Source organism: Mchenga conophoros, linkage group LG17, assembly GCF_057382185.1.
Source record: "Mchenga conophoros isolate Kocher_MC1m ecotype Shallow Benthic linkage group LG17, M_conophoros_male_GT1.1, whole genome shotgun sequence".
Taxonomy (NCBI): Eukaryota; Metazoa; Chordata; class Actinopteri; order Cichliformes; family Cichlidae; genus Mchenga; species Mchenga conophoros.
In genome coordinates this window covers 35,671,692-35,687,631 of record NC_140542.1, presented here as the reverse complement: position 1 = coordinate 35,687,631, position 15,940 = coordinate 35,671,692, and the positions used below count along the sequence as shown (strand labels likewise).

The window sequence follows — 15,940 nt, the reverse complement described above, 5'->3', positions numbered from 1 at the left end:
TATTTTTTTTTTATTTGTCTGGTGTTTTCTTTACTGTTAAATTTCTTCCACAATAAGAGTCTTCAAATTCTATTTATATTTGAGAGAATTACCAAAACTTGCACTTGAATATCTTAAAAGATATTCTCTTCCATTCCAAGAGCTGTCTGCCTGAGTCTATTAAACTCCAGACTTAGCAGGGCCTGTCTGACAGTGGAGGGCAGGTGGATTTAAAACCTCTCTATAACCCTGTCAATGAAGGAACTTCACTTTCCTTGTGTGTGCGCATGTGCATGTGTGTGTGAGGTTGTGTAGGCATAGGTGGTGTGTGCGCATTAGTTCCCATGTGCCAAGCGTGTGAGTGAATGACTCACCTCCAGTGACGGTCTGGGATTGCAGAAAAAGAAAGACAGGGCTGGAGGTTAATCTGAGGTTGGTACAGTTCATCAGATTCCTGAAGTGATGTGTGGCAGCTGCGGGAGCAGCAAGCGGAGCCTGGAGAGGTGAATACAGAACTGCAGAATCAACAACACTGACTAATAATAGCCATCCTCACTTTGCACAGAGGTAAACAACAAACTTAAGACATATCTGACAACTGGAAACACTGTTAAAGGTGCACTAACTACTCTGTTTCTATTTAAAAGGCAGAAAAACCACACAGGTTATCCAAGTTTTCTCTGCCACGTGAGCCTTTTGCAGGCAAGTACATGACTGGGAAGACAGTGAGTACAACAGTGATTTGACAGTTTCTGCCCAAACATTAATGCCATCAGTGACACTCAGCAATAGACTGACTATGGTATGCAGCAGCTTTTTTCTTTTAGCAGTGCGTTTCCATGAGGATCTTCAGGAAACAAAAGCAAGCAAAAGTTGAATTGAATCCATGAAATATTTTACAATTCAAAATCTACTTGCATTTCTTGTAGGAGGTTCCAGTTTTTCATTATAAGTTCATGACATGTAAATCCATTTGGCCTGCACAGTTTTAAGTGAAATAATGCAATATGCATTGCATTACATACATTATATAATAGCACTAACAAACCTAATGTTATTAGTTTTTAAAAAAAATAAAGTGTATATATATATATATATATATATATATATATATATATATATATATATATATATACACACACACATATATAGCCTACTTATTTTCTGTCTGTTTTACAGTATGTGACTGACAGACACGCACTTTGAAATTATTACTATGTTTATAAAAAAAATGGAACATTTCTGTGCTATTGAAATTAAAATTTAAATAATCATCCAGTTCCGTGGATAAGATTGCTCATTCCTTAAAATCTTTGTTGGAATTATTTTTAAAAAATAAATCATATTGCTATTAAAAATATAGTCCTGTAAACACTTTTTAAATATACAGCTTTCTGTTCTCTTTCTCTTTATATAGTGAAAACAATTTTACTCTCTACTTACTCACCTTACCCACCTCGAGAGAGGGGAGGTAAGGAAAGCAAGAAGAGGCATTGAACTAGCTGTTTCTAAAAGAGGAGACAAAAAGGGAAAGAGCCAGCCTTTATGGGGCTGTGCTGGAGAGGCTAGCTGTGTCAGAGAGAAGCAGAAGGAGGCAGAAAACAGTGTTTGCCCCAGAGTCAGAGCAGCAGCAGATAAACAACCTGCAAGCATAAAAGTCGGGAAGGCAGGAGATCTCCAGCATCACTGACATAGATCTTGTACGCGGGGTGGGAGCTTGTCCTCACTTGTACTTTGTGTTTAATGCTAATTATCAATGCTGGCATGCAATCCCACTAAAATACAGCGCGGGATGTGATAAACAGTATACAGTACCTAGCCTTTAGCTCAGAGCGCCTCTGTTTTTAAGTGCTCACAGAGCTGTTAGCGCTGTTGTTCCTAATCTTATTAACTGAATACTTACCAGCTAAACAACAAAAGTAAAAATCAATTATTACGCTGTAATATCAGGAGCGCACTTTAAGCCGAAAACCTCTTTTCACCATTAACCTGTAACAAAATAAAATAAAATAAAAAACAGGAATGCTGTTTGAACACTGTCAGCTTTTTGTTAAGCATGTGTGCAGCATTTATGGCAACAGCAGAAAATGAGCAAATGCAAAAAGCCATTCACAATAAGACTACTAAGCCTCCAGAAGCACAGCCTCTTTAGCCTCAATATGAAAAGACCCACAGTCAGACCTGGTATGTGCTCTTTTGGATTACAGAAAAATCCTAGGAAAAAAAAAAAAAAAAAAAGATTACTGCACCTCTTAGCCAACGTACATGCAATGAGAAAGCTGAATGAATGAATAATTATGGCAAAGAGGGCCTGAAGGAAGGTGAAGAGAATAATGGAGGGAGAAAGGGTGAGGTTGAAGGGGTGGTAGGACTGCAAAATTGGTATTTAAAGTGCAAACAACAGAGCATTTGTGAACTGTATGGTAAGATATGAGTTTGTCTCGGTGATGCATGCAGCTATCGAAACATTTCCCTTTCATATTTACTCAAAAGAGCCTTTGAAAAATCTGAAGAGGGAAGCTCAGTAAATAAGTTTTACAAGAACAGCAGTTGTGAGTGAAAAAAAAAAAAACAACCCTCTCTTTATGACAAAGAATGAACACGCTGAAGTCAGTTTACAGTGAGATCAATGGAGCGTTCAAATAATTGACTAAAAGTTTGTGAAATAAACAGATGAACAAGGCTCATATTGAATTAAGATTTTTCTTCATTTTAATGCTTTGTTTACTTTTGGGCAGAAATGCTGCAGTGAAATCCTCGAGTTACAGTGCAATTCAGATTCCACAGGGAGCTCAATTATATTGATTTTACTGTGAGCAAAATGAAGAGTACCCCAAACACATGGTGGCATTCATGTTATGTGTATTCCAAAAGCGAATGTGGGAATAGTACATAAGAGCTTTTTTTTTTCTGTCATATGTGTACTGTGACAGTGGTCAGTGCTGACATTAAACATGGCTAGCCCCGCCCACCTGCTTTTTAAACCTTCTGTTTACTGGGACCAGCCAATTAGAAGAAAGTTGGCTTAACAGGAGGGGGAAGGACATTAAAGTGGCTTGTCTCAGATAATGGATGAACTGAAGGGTTGCACAAAGGCTCTGTACAAGATTGTTTTGAACTGCAAAGAGCCACACGACTAGAGTCTAAGAATAAAAATAATGAGCTGGGAAAGAGCATAATAACTCCCCTTCAGCAGCAGCAGCTGTGACTATCCAATTCAGCTGCCATTGCATACAAGTCATGAGAAGCAAGAATTTGGTATATAACTTCTACACCTTGTTTTGCAGACTTTATTACTTTTTTTCATTTTGATCAGATGTTTTCACTGATTTTATAAAATTAGCTTTTTTCCCCGACCATAAAATGATCTCCCTTATGAAAACTTCAGAGCTGAGCTCTCAATCAAAGTTATTTCAACAGGTGAAAAACAGTGAGTGCACATTCCAACAGGAAATGTTCAGACTTGGCTCTGTAATTACCAGCTTGTGAAAAATATACAGTCATGTGCAAAACTCTAAGCCACCCCTTATTTCTTAATATTATGCTTCCAACTAGGCCAGACTTGATGTGTTGTCTAGGCTTTCAAAGTGTTTCTTGGCTGTTTGTTCACTCAGTTGCAGTCCAGTCTTTGTTAAGTCTCTTAACACTGACCTATGAATCACGCAGGCATATAAAAGACACTTAACTCCAGGGATAAATCAGTATTGTGTCTACATGTAACACACAAGTTAGCAAAAGCATATCATTTTGTTCTTCAGTTTAATCCAAGTAAGACACAGTTTGCATAAATACATTAATATTGTTACTCCAGCAAGATTCTCAAAGTGCTATTAGTTTAAAAAAAAAAAAAAGGCATGATCTGCAGCATAAATGGTCTCAGTGGCTGTTAAGAAGCGTATTTTAAAGAAGGTAAACTGAGAGAAAAGGCTGAGGGATGCCACCTGAATGCAAAACACACTCATAAAATGAGTGGCAACATGTCTCATGAATCTAAATTTGAAATTTGGTTGAAATCAATATGTACAGATGAGGTAGAGAGAGAGGCGCAACAGCGAGTGTCTACATCTACAGCCATCTGTAAAATAGGGTGGAGACTTTCAGCCAGTGGCAGTGGAGATCTTGTCAAAGTTGATAGAATTATGAACACAGAAAAGTACCTTCAGATTTTTACCCACCAAGCAATACGACATGTGAAGCGTCTGATTGGCAGCATCTTCATTTTTCATGACAATGATCCCAAACAGTAAAGGCATACCTGAATAGAAAAAACACACACAATGGAACACTTTCAGTCATGGATCGTTCTCCCAGGAGCCCAAATTTCAACATTATTCAAGCAGAGAGCAAGTGGAACAAAAGGCAGCCAATATTTAAAGAAGACCTTTGAATGTGTTTCAAGAAGCCTGGAGGACTATTCCTGAAGACTACTTAAAGAAATGACAATAAAGGTTGGCTAAAAGAGTTCACGGCTTATTAAAGAATAAAGTTGGTCACCCCAGGTCTTTGCTTTCAAGCTTGTTAAGACTGTACAAACTCTGTCTTTGCCTTTTATACTGTGGTTTTATGTATGATTGTACATTTCAATAAATCTTTGCACCCGTTTCCTATCTAACCAAATATAAAGAAACATGGGTGGCTCAAGACTTTTGCACAGTACTGTATACTATATGAATACGAGTATATATGGATGTAAATATTTGTTACCTATGCAGAGTTTGTACAATGTTGGCTCAATTCAAATGAACTGATCACTTCTAACACAATAACTATCAGTGCACTTCCCGCAATCAGCACGGCACACTGGATAATCTACTAAATGTGCAAAGCGCATCTTAAATGACAGGAAGTGTGCTTCCAGGCAGCCATAACAAATAACGTGCACAGTGCCAGAGTCAGAAAGCCTGTCACATTATATTCTAAATGCTCAGTAAATCTGCCTCTGTGAGCTTACGTCAAGCAATTGTAGATTTTTAACAGCAGCGTTATAAATCAATGACAGGGGCAGATCAGAGGGTTACCTTGAAGATAAAGGCCAAAATTAAAAACTGTTGAATGAATGAATCTATAGTACCAAATGGCAAACAATGCAAGCGCCCAGATTAGAGCCAACTTCCTCTGTATTTGTTTTGCCATAAGTGACAGCATAAATGAGTAATTGAGTTAGTTCAAGAGCTTTCGGTGCACTTGATATATAAACAAAAAAAAACTTTTTGAAGAGTCCACCCTTCACAGCTGGGAGCCTTATCTTCAAAAGAGTGCCAGCACTGGGGCGCCACTCTGCAGGGCAAGAAAATACCAGAACATCTTACACCCTCCACATCAAAATGCAACAAATGAAAGGCATGAAATTCTCTCTGTGAGGAGCCCCAACCCTCACAGACCACACCATCAGGTGAGGGTGCAGTCAAGCTGTCTGGTAAATACAACTCTGCTTCTCCTGGCGATCCCAGTCTTTCTGCCAAGAATCTTGTTCTTGGTTATTTTAATTCTGTTCCCTCTCCAGGATACACACCTCTTCCACACAAACAATCTTCACTTTTTTCTCACATTCACTCCCTCCGACACATGCCCCTCCTGTTTTTCTTTGCTTTAAAAAAAAACCAAAATCAACCTGACGCCCCCCCTCCTTTCTCGTCTATTTCTCTCTCCTGTGCATGCCGTAGTGTTTTGCCACGGCTCTTACCTTTTCCCCTGTAGGGCTGTGTGTCTGCTGTAATGAATTGTACTTAATTGCCAACTGGGACCCACAGCCTTAAATATAATTCTCAGGACACTTAACCCGGGTCACAATGAATGATAAACACACCTTAATAAATGGGCTTGTGCTCAGAGCAGAGAAGAAAACCATTTTTCTCTCAAGGCCCTACCACAGGTAGGCAGACACACAGAGGGTATTGTAAATAATTGCAGAAATAATTGGTACTTTTAAACACATAATCCAATTTTCACACTTTGAGGGCATATTCACATAACACTGCCATGCCTATTCACCTGAAATAGAACTGAAAATAAAGTGAACAAAGCTTAATTTAGCCCTCTGCGTTAAATCTATGTGGCGTCTACAACAAGAGCAGCTAACACTGTTGCCAACATATGCAGGTGCATGGTGTACCTGGGTTGCTGGGTGATTTTGCTGAGAAAGCCAGAACTGGTGGTGGAGTTCCTCTCTTTCAGGTCATGCCTTTCCTTTCAGTCAACTCAAAGGTGTTCTACCACTCATCGCCCAAAGAATCTGGAGTGTTTGTCTTGTAACTGTGTGTGGAGCAGGCAGATAGGACCAAATGCAGACTTTCAGAGGCAACATGTGAACTCAAAAAAAACTCCGCTTTATTGCTGGCACAAGTCAATACAGAAACTAAACTAGGACCAGAACACACAGCCAGGTATGAGGGAGATCGCAGCACTGGACAGAAGAAAACAAAGGGCTTAAATACACAGAGATTGACGAGGGAACAGGAAACACATGGGGAACACAGCTGGGGCAAATTACACTCAACGAGATAGAGGACGGAAAGCTAAACATAACACATGAGACGAGGTACCTTCAAAGTAAGAGAAGGAAAACAAAACCTGGTGCACACAGACAGGAGACCACCAAAGTAAAACAGGAAGTAACCGGAACACAGAAATGCAGACAGACACGCCGAGACATGACTGGGGAAACATGGATAAACATGACAGGCAGGGGGGAACAGAATGAAACATGAAGAGGGAAGCAAGACACAAAACTCACAAATACAAACACAGACACACAGAAAGAGACACAGAGGGCAAACACACGAGAGGGAATCTAATAAACAAAAGCTAAACAGAACAATATTGGCACTATAGAATAAACTCAAGACTAACAAAGTGGACTTAAACATAAATCATAATACAAAATGAGAAAAACACAAGAAAACTCTAAACCCTGGGTCAAATGACAGAAGACCACGACAGTGTTCACCTTTCCAAAAACCAAAAACTTTGTGAGCAAAGGAGCAAGAAATGGTTTCTCTGCTTTACCATAAGCCACAAATGTGAGCTGCCTACAAGTTATAAGAAAAAAATATTTAGTATTGAAAAATCCACTGCATTAGAATTTGATTACCTTAGCTTTGGTCCTGTATGCTATATTACACTCAATGACAGCTTCATTAGGTACACTTATTTAATTGGTTATTGACACAAATATCTATTAGCCCATCGCCCATGGCAACAACTTAATGCACTTAAGCATGTAGGTTCAAACTGGGAATTAGAATTAGGAAGGCGATCCTAAGTGATTCTAAATATGGCATGTTTATTGGTTGCAGATGAGTTGGTCTGAGTATTTCAGAATCTGCTGATCTACTGGGATTTTCCCATATAGCCATCTCTAGAGTTCACAAAGAATGGTAAAAAAAAAAAATAGAAACTAGCCCTTGAGCAGCAGTTCACTGGGTGAAAATGCCTCGTTAATGCCAAATTTAAGAGGAGAATAGCCAGACTGCTTTAAGATGACAGAAAGGCAACAATGACTCAAATAACCAGTTGTTTTAACCAACATATGCAGAAGAGCATTTTTCAATGCACAACACATTGAACGCTGAAGCAGACTGGATACAGCAGCAAAAGACCAAACCATGTCCTATTTCTGTGATCTAGGAACAGGACCCCGAGGCTACAATTCACAAAACCGCACTAGAATTGGACAACAAAAGATTCGAAAAACATTGCCTGCTCAGATAAATCTTTCTGAATCATCCTTCAGAACGTAGGGTCAGAATCTGGAGTATTGTTTATACACCACAGACTACCTAGTTATCGTTGCTGACCATGTTATTGTATGTCCATCCCTTTATGACCACAGAGTACCCATCTTCTGATGGCTGCTTCAGGCAGGATAACACACAATATCACAAATGTCAGATAATCTCAATCTGGTTCTTCGGACATGGCATGAGTTCACTCTACTTAAATGGCTTCCACAGTCCCCAGAGCTCAAGCCAATAGAGCAACTTTGGGATTTTGCTGAAACATGAGATTCACATCATTTCTCAAGTAACGTGGATACATATGGATTCAATGTACAAACAACAGAGCATAAATGTAGAATATCTTAGAATGATATTCTAATATTAGGAATAACTGTCTCTGTCCTGAAACAGAGATAATCCATGTAGCCTGTGTTCACTACCCACTATCTATCCACTATCCTGTGATGTCATGCACTGATTTGTTTTAACACCTCCAGTTTGGCATTAGTTGCCCATCGCCATTTTATTTCATAACCAGATGAGGGGTGAATCTGACTGAAAAACTAAGGACTTGCCCATCACAATGTATCCAGACCCTGAAGCATACTTTGATTTATTAGTTATTTTATTAGAAAAGGGACAATCATTTACCTTAATGAGCATCATGCTCTATTGCAGTAGATGTGAATTAGCAATTGGGATCATAAAATTACTCTGAGAATGTTTTCTGAAGTATGGAGCAGTTGGTTTCTTTTTTTTTTAATCAGAAGTGTCATTGTAACCAGAAGTGATGCCACCTGCTGGCCATTAAAAGAGATTCATCTCACCTTCCAGAGCTCAACATTATGTCCACCATAGCTGGACTGGCCATCATGCCCGATGGTGATTTTTCGTTTTTATGGGCCGATGGGGGTTTTTTTTCCGTTTTTTTCCGTAATGGTATAAACACTGAAAGGTGGTGGATTGGCCAGATGCTGGGAGGTGTGTAAAAATAACTCAATTGTTTGGTGGTGGCTATTGCGGAGCTTCCACAGATTCAGTAACATTAGCAAGTGGTGGAGGCCAGCAGATGCAACACGCTGGCAGGTGGATGACGGAAAGGCAGGAGGAGCAGAGACCCGAGGCGGTGAACTGAACTTCAGGTAAGAAGTTATGACCTGCAGTCTATCTGGGTCAGATATAAACCAAGTTTAGGTGGAGTTTATTTTCGTTATGCTCACTTTTTACAGTCAGTTACAATAACTCGTACTGCGTACTAGCTAGCATGACGGAGTTTATATACTGCTGGGCGGGTGCTATGATGTTATCGATGTTGAACTTGTTTTATCTTATTTTATTTATAAGGTTAGTTAGTAGAGTTTCCAACCGTCCCGTAAAAAACGGAATCGTCTCGTGTTCAAAGAAAATATTTCGCGTTTCGTATTGAGCTGAAAAGGAACACAGTTTGTCCCGGACTTCAGCTACAATGAAAAAGACACAAAGCTGGAGTTATTCTGTGTTTACGCTGCACAGCTGCCTCTTCTTCTCTCATTCTCTCCTCTCCTGTTTCTACTTCAATCATGAAACTGATCAATGATCAGCTGATCGGTTTTTCTCTCTTGTTTGTTTATCGCCCACTTTGCGCCAGAAAGAGGAAACCAGCGGATGTCGCGCTAAACAACAGCAGCACATTTAAGCTTGATCAGCTGTTGTTAGAATGTATTTAATATTAATTTCTAGTATCAGCTGATGTTTGCTGGAGCCACAGCTGTAAAGCTCCTGGTCATGATGTCGGTTTGGTTATGTGATGAGAGGGAAACATGAAGATGAAACCAGGAGATGTCCTTACTGAATCATCAGAGCTGTGATGGAGAAACAGGTTTACCTTTTAGGTGACATGAATGAGTTGAAGGGAAGTTATGAACTGTTTCTGAGAGACAAATAACCCCAGGATCCTTTTTTAGGTAGCTGACAGCTGGTAACTGTGCAGGGGCGGATCTAGCAAAGTTTTGCCAGGGGGCCAGGTAGAGCATTAACAGGGAAAGGGGGGCACAAAGAAATACTTTTCTTTCTTATTCTCATTTAAAATGTCTCGCTTTTAACAAATAATTATCTGAATCTTACAACAAACGTTTTCATCTGATGTAAAATGTATAGAAATCCATTACATACTAATTTTTTTAGGGCCCCATCATAATTTCTTCAGAAGTAGCTATGTACTGTATATGATGCCAGTATTTTCCCACATTTTCTAGATACTGTACCAGTACTGTGTGTAAAATGCCATCAAAAAGTCAATTTTTATTCTTTCTCACCTGTCTTTCTATCTCCTTTCACTTTTTAAAGGTTGCCATGTTAGAAAAAATATTTTGCCCTGCCCTGCTGTTTATTGATGTGGCAAATGAATGGTTTATGAAAATATATCTAAATCTGTCATCAGTAATCAGTAATGATCATGTCTCACCTCTAGTCTCCTCTGTCTTAATTTCAGGTTTTCACCATGTGTTGTAGATAGTTCAGGAGGTTAACTCGACCAAGCAGTCTACTTTCGGGTACTGTTTAGAATACCAGAATAGGGAGGATGGTGTAGGTTTAAGTTTATTAGACTGATACATACAAGTTTATTAGACTGTACATCACTGTGACAACAGCGTTTGTTTTCATTCAAAGGCTTTATGGTTTTTCCTATAATACCTGGTGGGCTGGTCTCTAGTGAAAATGCCCAGGCTGATTTTTTGTCCCAGTCCAGCCCTGATGTCCACCTGTGACATACAGCCTGTGTTATTCCAGTTTTCCTTCAGCACTTAAAGCTATATGACACCAAGCAGCAGTTATGTGGCTGTAGCTCAGGTGGCAGAGCAGGTCAGCCACTAATCAGAAGGTCGGTGGTTCGATCCCAGGCTGCATCCTGGCTGCATGCCAAATATTCTTGGGCAAGATACTAACCCCGTGTTTTCCTACTGGTGGTGGTCAGAGGGCCCGGTGGTGCCTGTGTCCGGCAGCCTCGCCTCTGTCAGTGCGCCCCAGGGCAGCTGTGGCTACAATGTAGCTTGCTATCGCCTGTGTGTGAATGACTGAATGTAGTGTAAAGCGCTTTGGGGTCCTATGGACTAGAAAAGCACTATACAAATGCAGGCCATTTACCATTTTATATTTCAGAAATGCGCAACCCTGGCTATGCTTTGAGTAGTTATCAAATCACTTTAAGATACCTCGTCTTTCATGAATCAGATGACGACATGAAAGAAAAAGTAAAATAGAAGTAAGCTGAAAATGTAGATGTCAATAAGCTCACAGTTCTCTCTCAAGGCTGTTATTTGAATCTGTAAAAGCAAAGGAAGCTGACTGGAAATGAGAAGCACCGCTCTGCCTGTTGTCTTAAATGAAAGAAATACAAAAAGTCACCATGGATTTCTTTGATGTAACTGCCACTGTCAGCTTGAAAGGCGCACCACAATGCCAAATGACCACAACAACTGTAACAAAGGGGGGCAAGGTTTAGTGTGGTAATTATGAACATTTAGGAATTCAAAATCCTGTTGCTTCAAGTTGGCTTTTGTCCCTACTGTTAAAGTAAGCCCAATCAATCCTATGTGTTTGCTTTTCATTCATGAACAACCCCCTCAAACACACACAGACACACACTGCTTTGGTGAGGGTTGTGTCCACTCTGTATCTGTTGCCAGCACATAGATGTACTGGTTTTGACACGCATGCATAATAGAACGCACACTGGCCCAGAGGAACTGAGGAGCATAGAAAAGAGGCACAGGGAGCAGTTAGGATGTGTGGCCAGTAGGACAAGCTACCTCTGCTCTTCAGCCGCCCCGCTCTTTTCCCCTCCCGCCACCTCGTTCTGACACATGCTGCAAATGCAAAGCCAGATCAAAGTTAGTGTAGCCCTTATGAATAAAAGAGCACACCCCATCTGTGCAAGCTGCAGAAAGAGAGAGGTTCAACAGTGTGTCTGAAAGAAAAGCAAAACAAACTACACATGGGGTAGCGGGTACAGCCAATGCACTGCTGTGGCCCCGCGTCCATATGGGATGACCAAACCCTGAGAACCTGCCTTTTCTCTCTCTCACTCTATCTCTCTGCAGCCGGTGCCAGAATCGATTTGATTGTGAAAATACATGAAAAACATCTTCCTGATTTAATGAAGATAATAATGGTGCTATTTAAAAACTGGACATTCAGTGGATGAGCCGAGCAGATTGATTAGTGAAGTTTTATGGTTCACTGAAGGCAGAATCAGAGACAAGGCATCTCCATTTAACCATATAGAAAAGAAACTGACTTTTATGTTTTATGTATAGTATTTGTTGCACATTTTTAGGAGGATTTTCAGGGGGTTTTTCCCACGCGGGTACCCTAAATGGCCTTACTGTATATGTGTCTTCTATAAGCACCGCAATCTACTGTAACACCTGTAGCACATGGGTTTCAAGATGGTAGTGCAATGATCTTCATGTTATATCCTGTAATGACAAGTCACAGAAAAGTATGCATTCATCAGTCGATATTCACATGCTGTATTAGGTTTGCTGCTGTCCTCCACATCAAACTTTGCTTGCGCCTCACATATTTCTTGAAACCAGTATCTTTGAAATCTTCGCTGTAGGAACATGAGTTGGCTTCATGTTCGAATACCTCAAGTCCTTCTCCAAAGACAGGACAGCTAATACTCTGTCCAGTTCTTGTTTTGTAAGCACTATTTTTTTTTTAAAAAAAAAAGCATAGAAAAGCAAGATTTATGATGGAAAACTTAAAGCCACAAATCTCACACCAGGCATATTTCCCAAAAAGCTCTAAAAATTAAGCTCGACTAGACTTTGCCTGATTCAGCCTTGGCAGGAAATTCTCACGGTTGGCACAAATATGCCTCAGCATCAAAGCTATATTATCATTGCACGCCAACTGCTGAGGACACAGCAAGTGCTGGACCTGGGGAAGTTGTGTGAAGAATAACAAGCGAGACTGATGAAAGTATTATCAGTAGCAGCAGAGTTGTACACTAGAGTTAGCCTAATGATAAGGCTGGTAATCCTTAATTTGTTTTTTGCTGCGTTCAAACAGATTCAATGAGTATTTTAGTTATATCTAAAATATTAGATGTAAATGCTACTTTGCTCATTGCAATTTAGATCCATGACAATCCGGACTTGGATATGGAATGTAAACACATGATCAGTTTTATCCTGTTAAGCATAAGTATGAAATGTTCCTGAATTTTTTAATTGTTCAGTCCACGTTGACATTAAGAAGTGGGTAAATCAAGACAGTGACTTAAAAATATGCAGTAATAAAAGAACCTTTTATTGGAGCTGATTGCTCTAATAAATACTGCTGCCTGTAAGCTGCAAACACAATAAAGGGCATTTCCTATCATTCTTTTCCAGTGTGCTACTGTCATTGATGATGCTCAGCCAAACTTACAGTGTTCATTTCAATAACAAGAACTAAAGTCACTTAACATTTAGGAGTCTGCACAATATTGTTATATAATAAAACTGAACTTAAAATATTTTCTATCTGGGATGCTGTATCTTGCTTTGAGCTTTTTAATTGGTAGCGTAAATCCGTCTGTTTCCGTCTGTCCACTGTTTGGTCTCCCTTGTCATATGGAGCGAAGCTTGCAAGTGCTCCAGCGATGCCCAGTTCGGTGTGTGGGGGGGGGGGGGGGGGGGGATTAACTGGTGAAACAGGTTCGTTGCAGTGGTTGCTTCAAAGTCAGTGACAACTCATAAGTCACTGGCTGTCTTCAAAGCGACTTTGGTGCGTCAGGATGGAGTCAGTCTGCTATCAGTTTGTGATTAAACGGGGTCAGCTTCTCAATTACATACATTTTTTGCCATAATGCGATGATGAACTGTAATAAATTACCAACAAGAGTACTTAAGGGTAGGGGCTATACTAAAAACTTTAATTTTTTATGATGTTTTTATTACAACATGCTGATGTCTGACTTTTGACCTATGAACTTGAAGCATTACATGGTAAACTGGTGTATGCTATTTTCTACACCCATTTGACTGGAGCAAAATCGGCTGTCTCTGGCATGGATAAGCTGTAAAAACTTGAGATTTTAAGATGTATTCGTGCAGTGTGTGATTTTATAAAATGTTTTGGCGTCATAGTAAAGTTGTAGATTGCCATGTTGAAAAAATGAAACATGTGTTGTACAGCTCTCTCCATGACTTTTCATATGATATTCAATAAAGTTTCTTAAAAAAAATTTCAAGGTCAACTTTGACTTTTGGCGCTAACAATGAAGGTCAAGGCGAAATGCTTAGCCAGCACAGGTACTCGTGTCCCTCTAAGACCTAGCATACTGTTGTGAAGACAATATACTAGGCCATAACAAATCTGGGTAATATAAAGTTTTTACTGATTTTCACATTTGGCATGTCCTTCACCAAAAAAATTAAATGCAACTTCCAGACAACCACCATTTTTTCCTAGTCACAAGAATGCTGGTAACCGACTTTTATTCTATTTGACTGAGCCATCAGCAGGAACAGTGTTCTTCCACATTTTACACAGTATAATGCTTTGTTGGAGGTCTGGCCCGACACACTGCTCTCACTCTCAGACATATTTGGGCTTGTTTCATTGTTATGCACTCTAGGGAACATAAATGCATGGCATCACTATATATCACGGTATTGTGAAACGACATAAAATCAATATTATTAAAAAAAATTATTCCGGTACCATTGTGGTTGGTGTGATATAGCATAGCCATGCTTGACATTTAAGTTAGATGTATGAAAGTTCCTCAAAGGCTTTTCTCTTATATATTGTTCTCAAGAATGAGACAAATGTCAGGCAGTAGTGACCTTTCACCGCCAAAATCTAATCAGTTCATCATTGATTCTAAGGAAGTGTTTTTGCTAAAATTGTAGAATGTACAGTGTAAGAGAAATGCGAGCCATTAAAGTGCGAGAGATTGTATGTTGGTTGGGATATTTCCTGCTGTACTTCAATTTACACTGTATTGTACCTTTATATCTGTTATATCAAACTAGAGTAGGTATACTTGTTTCATAGATCAGGATCAGTACATAGGGCAACTCTTTTTTAAACTTTATTTGTAACTTCATTTTCTAATCCTACCTTGTATGAAGCTAAAATGCAACTGGACAAACCTCAAAGTACTCTTGTGGTGTCTTCACTTAATGTCTTCAGTTAATTAAGATGACAAAAAGTTATTTTTAAAAGCATTAACAAACAAAAATAAATAAACAAAGTAGCCAACACCCCAACTTTTTGTGATATCACAGGATTTCTGGTACTTCTAAACTAAACTTCAGAATCACAATTTCTAGAAGTAGCATGGGTACATCTGTACAAACAAAAACCATTTGTTCTTGTTTCAGTGTTCTATTCAACGGTGCTTCCTCCAGGTAAACACCATTACCACAGCTTTATTCTCTTAGTCTTACCCTGAGGAAACGGGCCGAGGCAACGAAACACTCTCTGATGTAATATGCCCGGCACAGATGCGTTTACAGTGTGTTATTAATCACAGGAAGATCATTTGCTCCTCCGGGCCGCCCAGGAGCTTAATTTCATTTGTTCCCATCGATTTAACGGCCATTTCAGAAACGGGAGGAGGGGTTGTTGTGGTGAGCGTAGGCTCAATACAAACTATTGATCACAAACTGAATGACCTTGTGTACACAGTGACCGTGGTAACCAAGCAGGGGACGCAGAAGGGAAACGCATCATTCAGAGGTCTCGGAAGGTTTATCGTGGCAGTGTTGACAAGAAGCCCATCGGTCAAAAGGTCTGCTTCTTTACACATTTTGTTAGCTGAGACGGACCAATGCTGCCCACATACAAATGAGCAACAGACTACATAAACACTTGCCAACACAGTACTCAGCCCTCCCCTTCTAATTCCTGTTAACATTCACTCTCGGCATCACTTCACCCCCAAGGAGCGCCGTGATCGCAACCGCTTCCAGGCCAGCGAGTTAGTTTCCATGCTCATTTCTGTTTGGCACAGGGACTCAATTACCAACACCTTGTGACCTTTGACCCTTTTGCACACAAAGTACTATTCCCAGGTACAGCGCCACATCATAGCTAACTAGAGCCTAGGGGGGAGGGGGGGCTCTCTTGGTGCACAAACAAACATTGTTTACACGAATTACATGCTATAGGAGATGATTAACTACCAAGCTGAACCCGGGCTCCGCTTTGGCAGCAGTCCCACAACACAATTTATGAGCTTTTGTGCATTTCTGTGTGTGTTTGTG

At 39.9% G+C, this 15,940-nt stretch overlaps 1 long non-coding RNA gene across 1 annotated transcript; it reads right to left on the bottom strand.

Annotated features, from left to right (window-relative positions):
• Window positions 1-351: 351 nt before the first annotated feature.
• On the bottom strand, window positions 352-6,362 carry LOC146555843 (uncharacterized). The gene is made up of 3 exons (XR_014889141.1): window positions 6,092-6,362; window positions 4,155-4,234; window positions 352-474 (listed from the first exon to the last, which is right to left on the bottom strand). It is a non-coding gene; the product is annotated as an uncharacterized LOC146555843 (long non-coding RNA).
• Window positions 6,363-15,940: the final 9,578 nt, after the last annotated feature.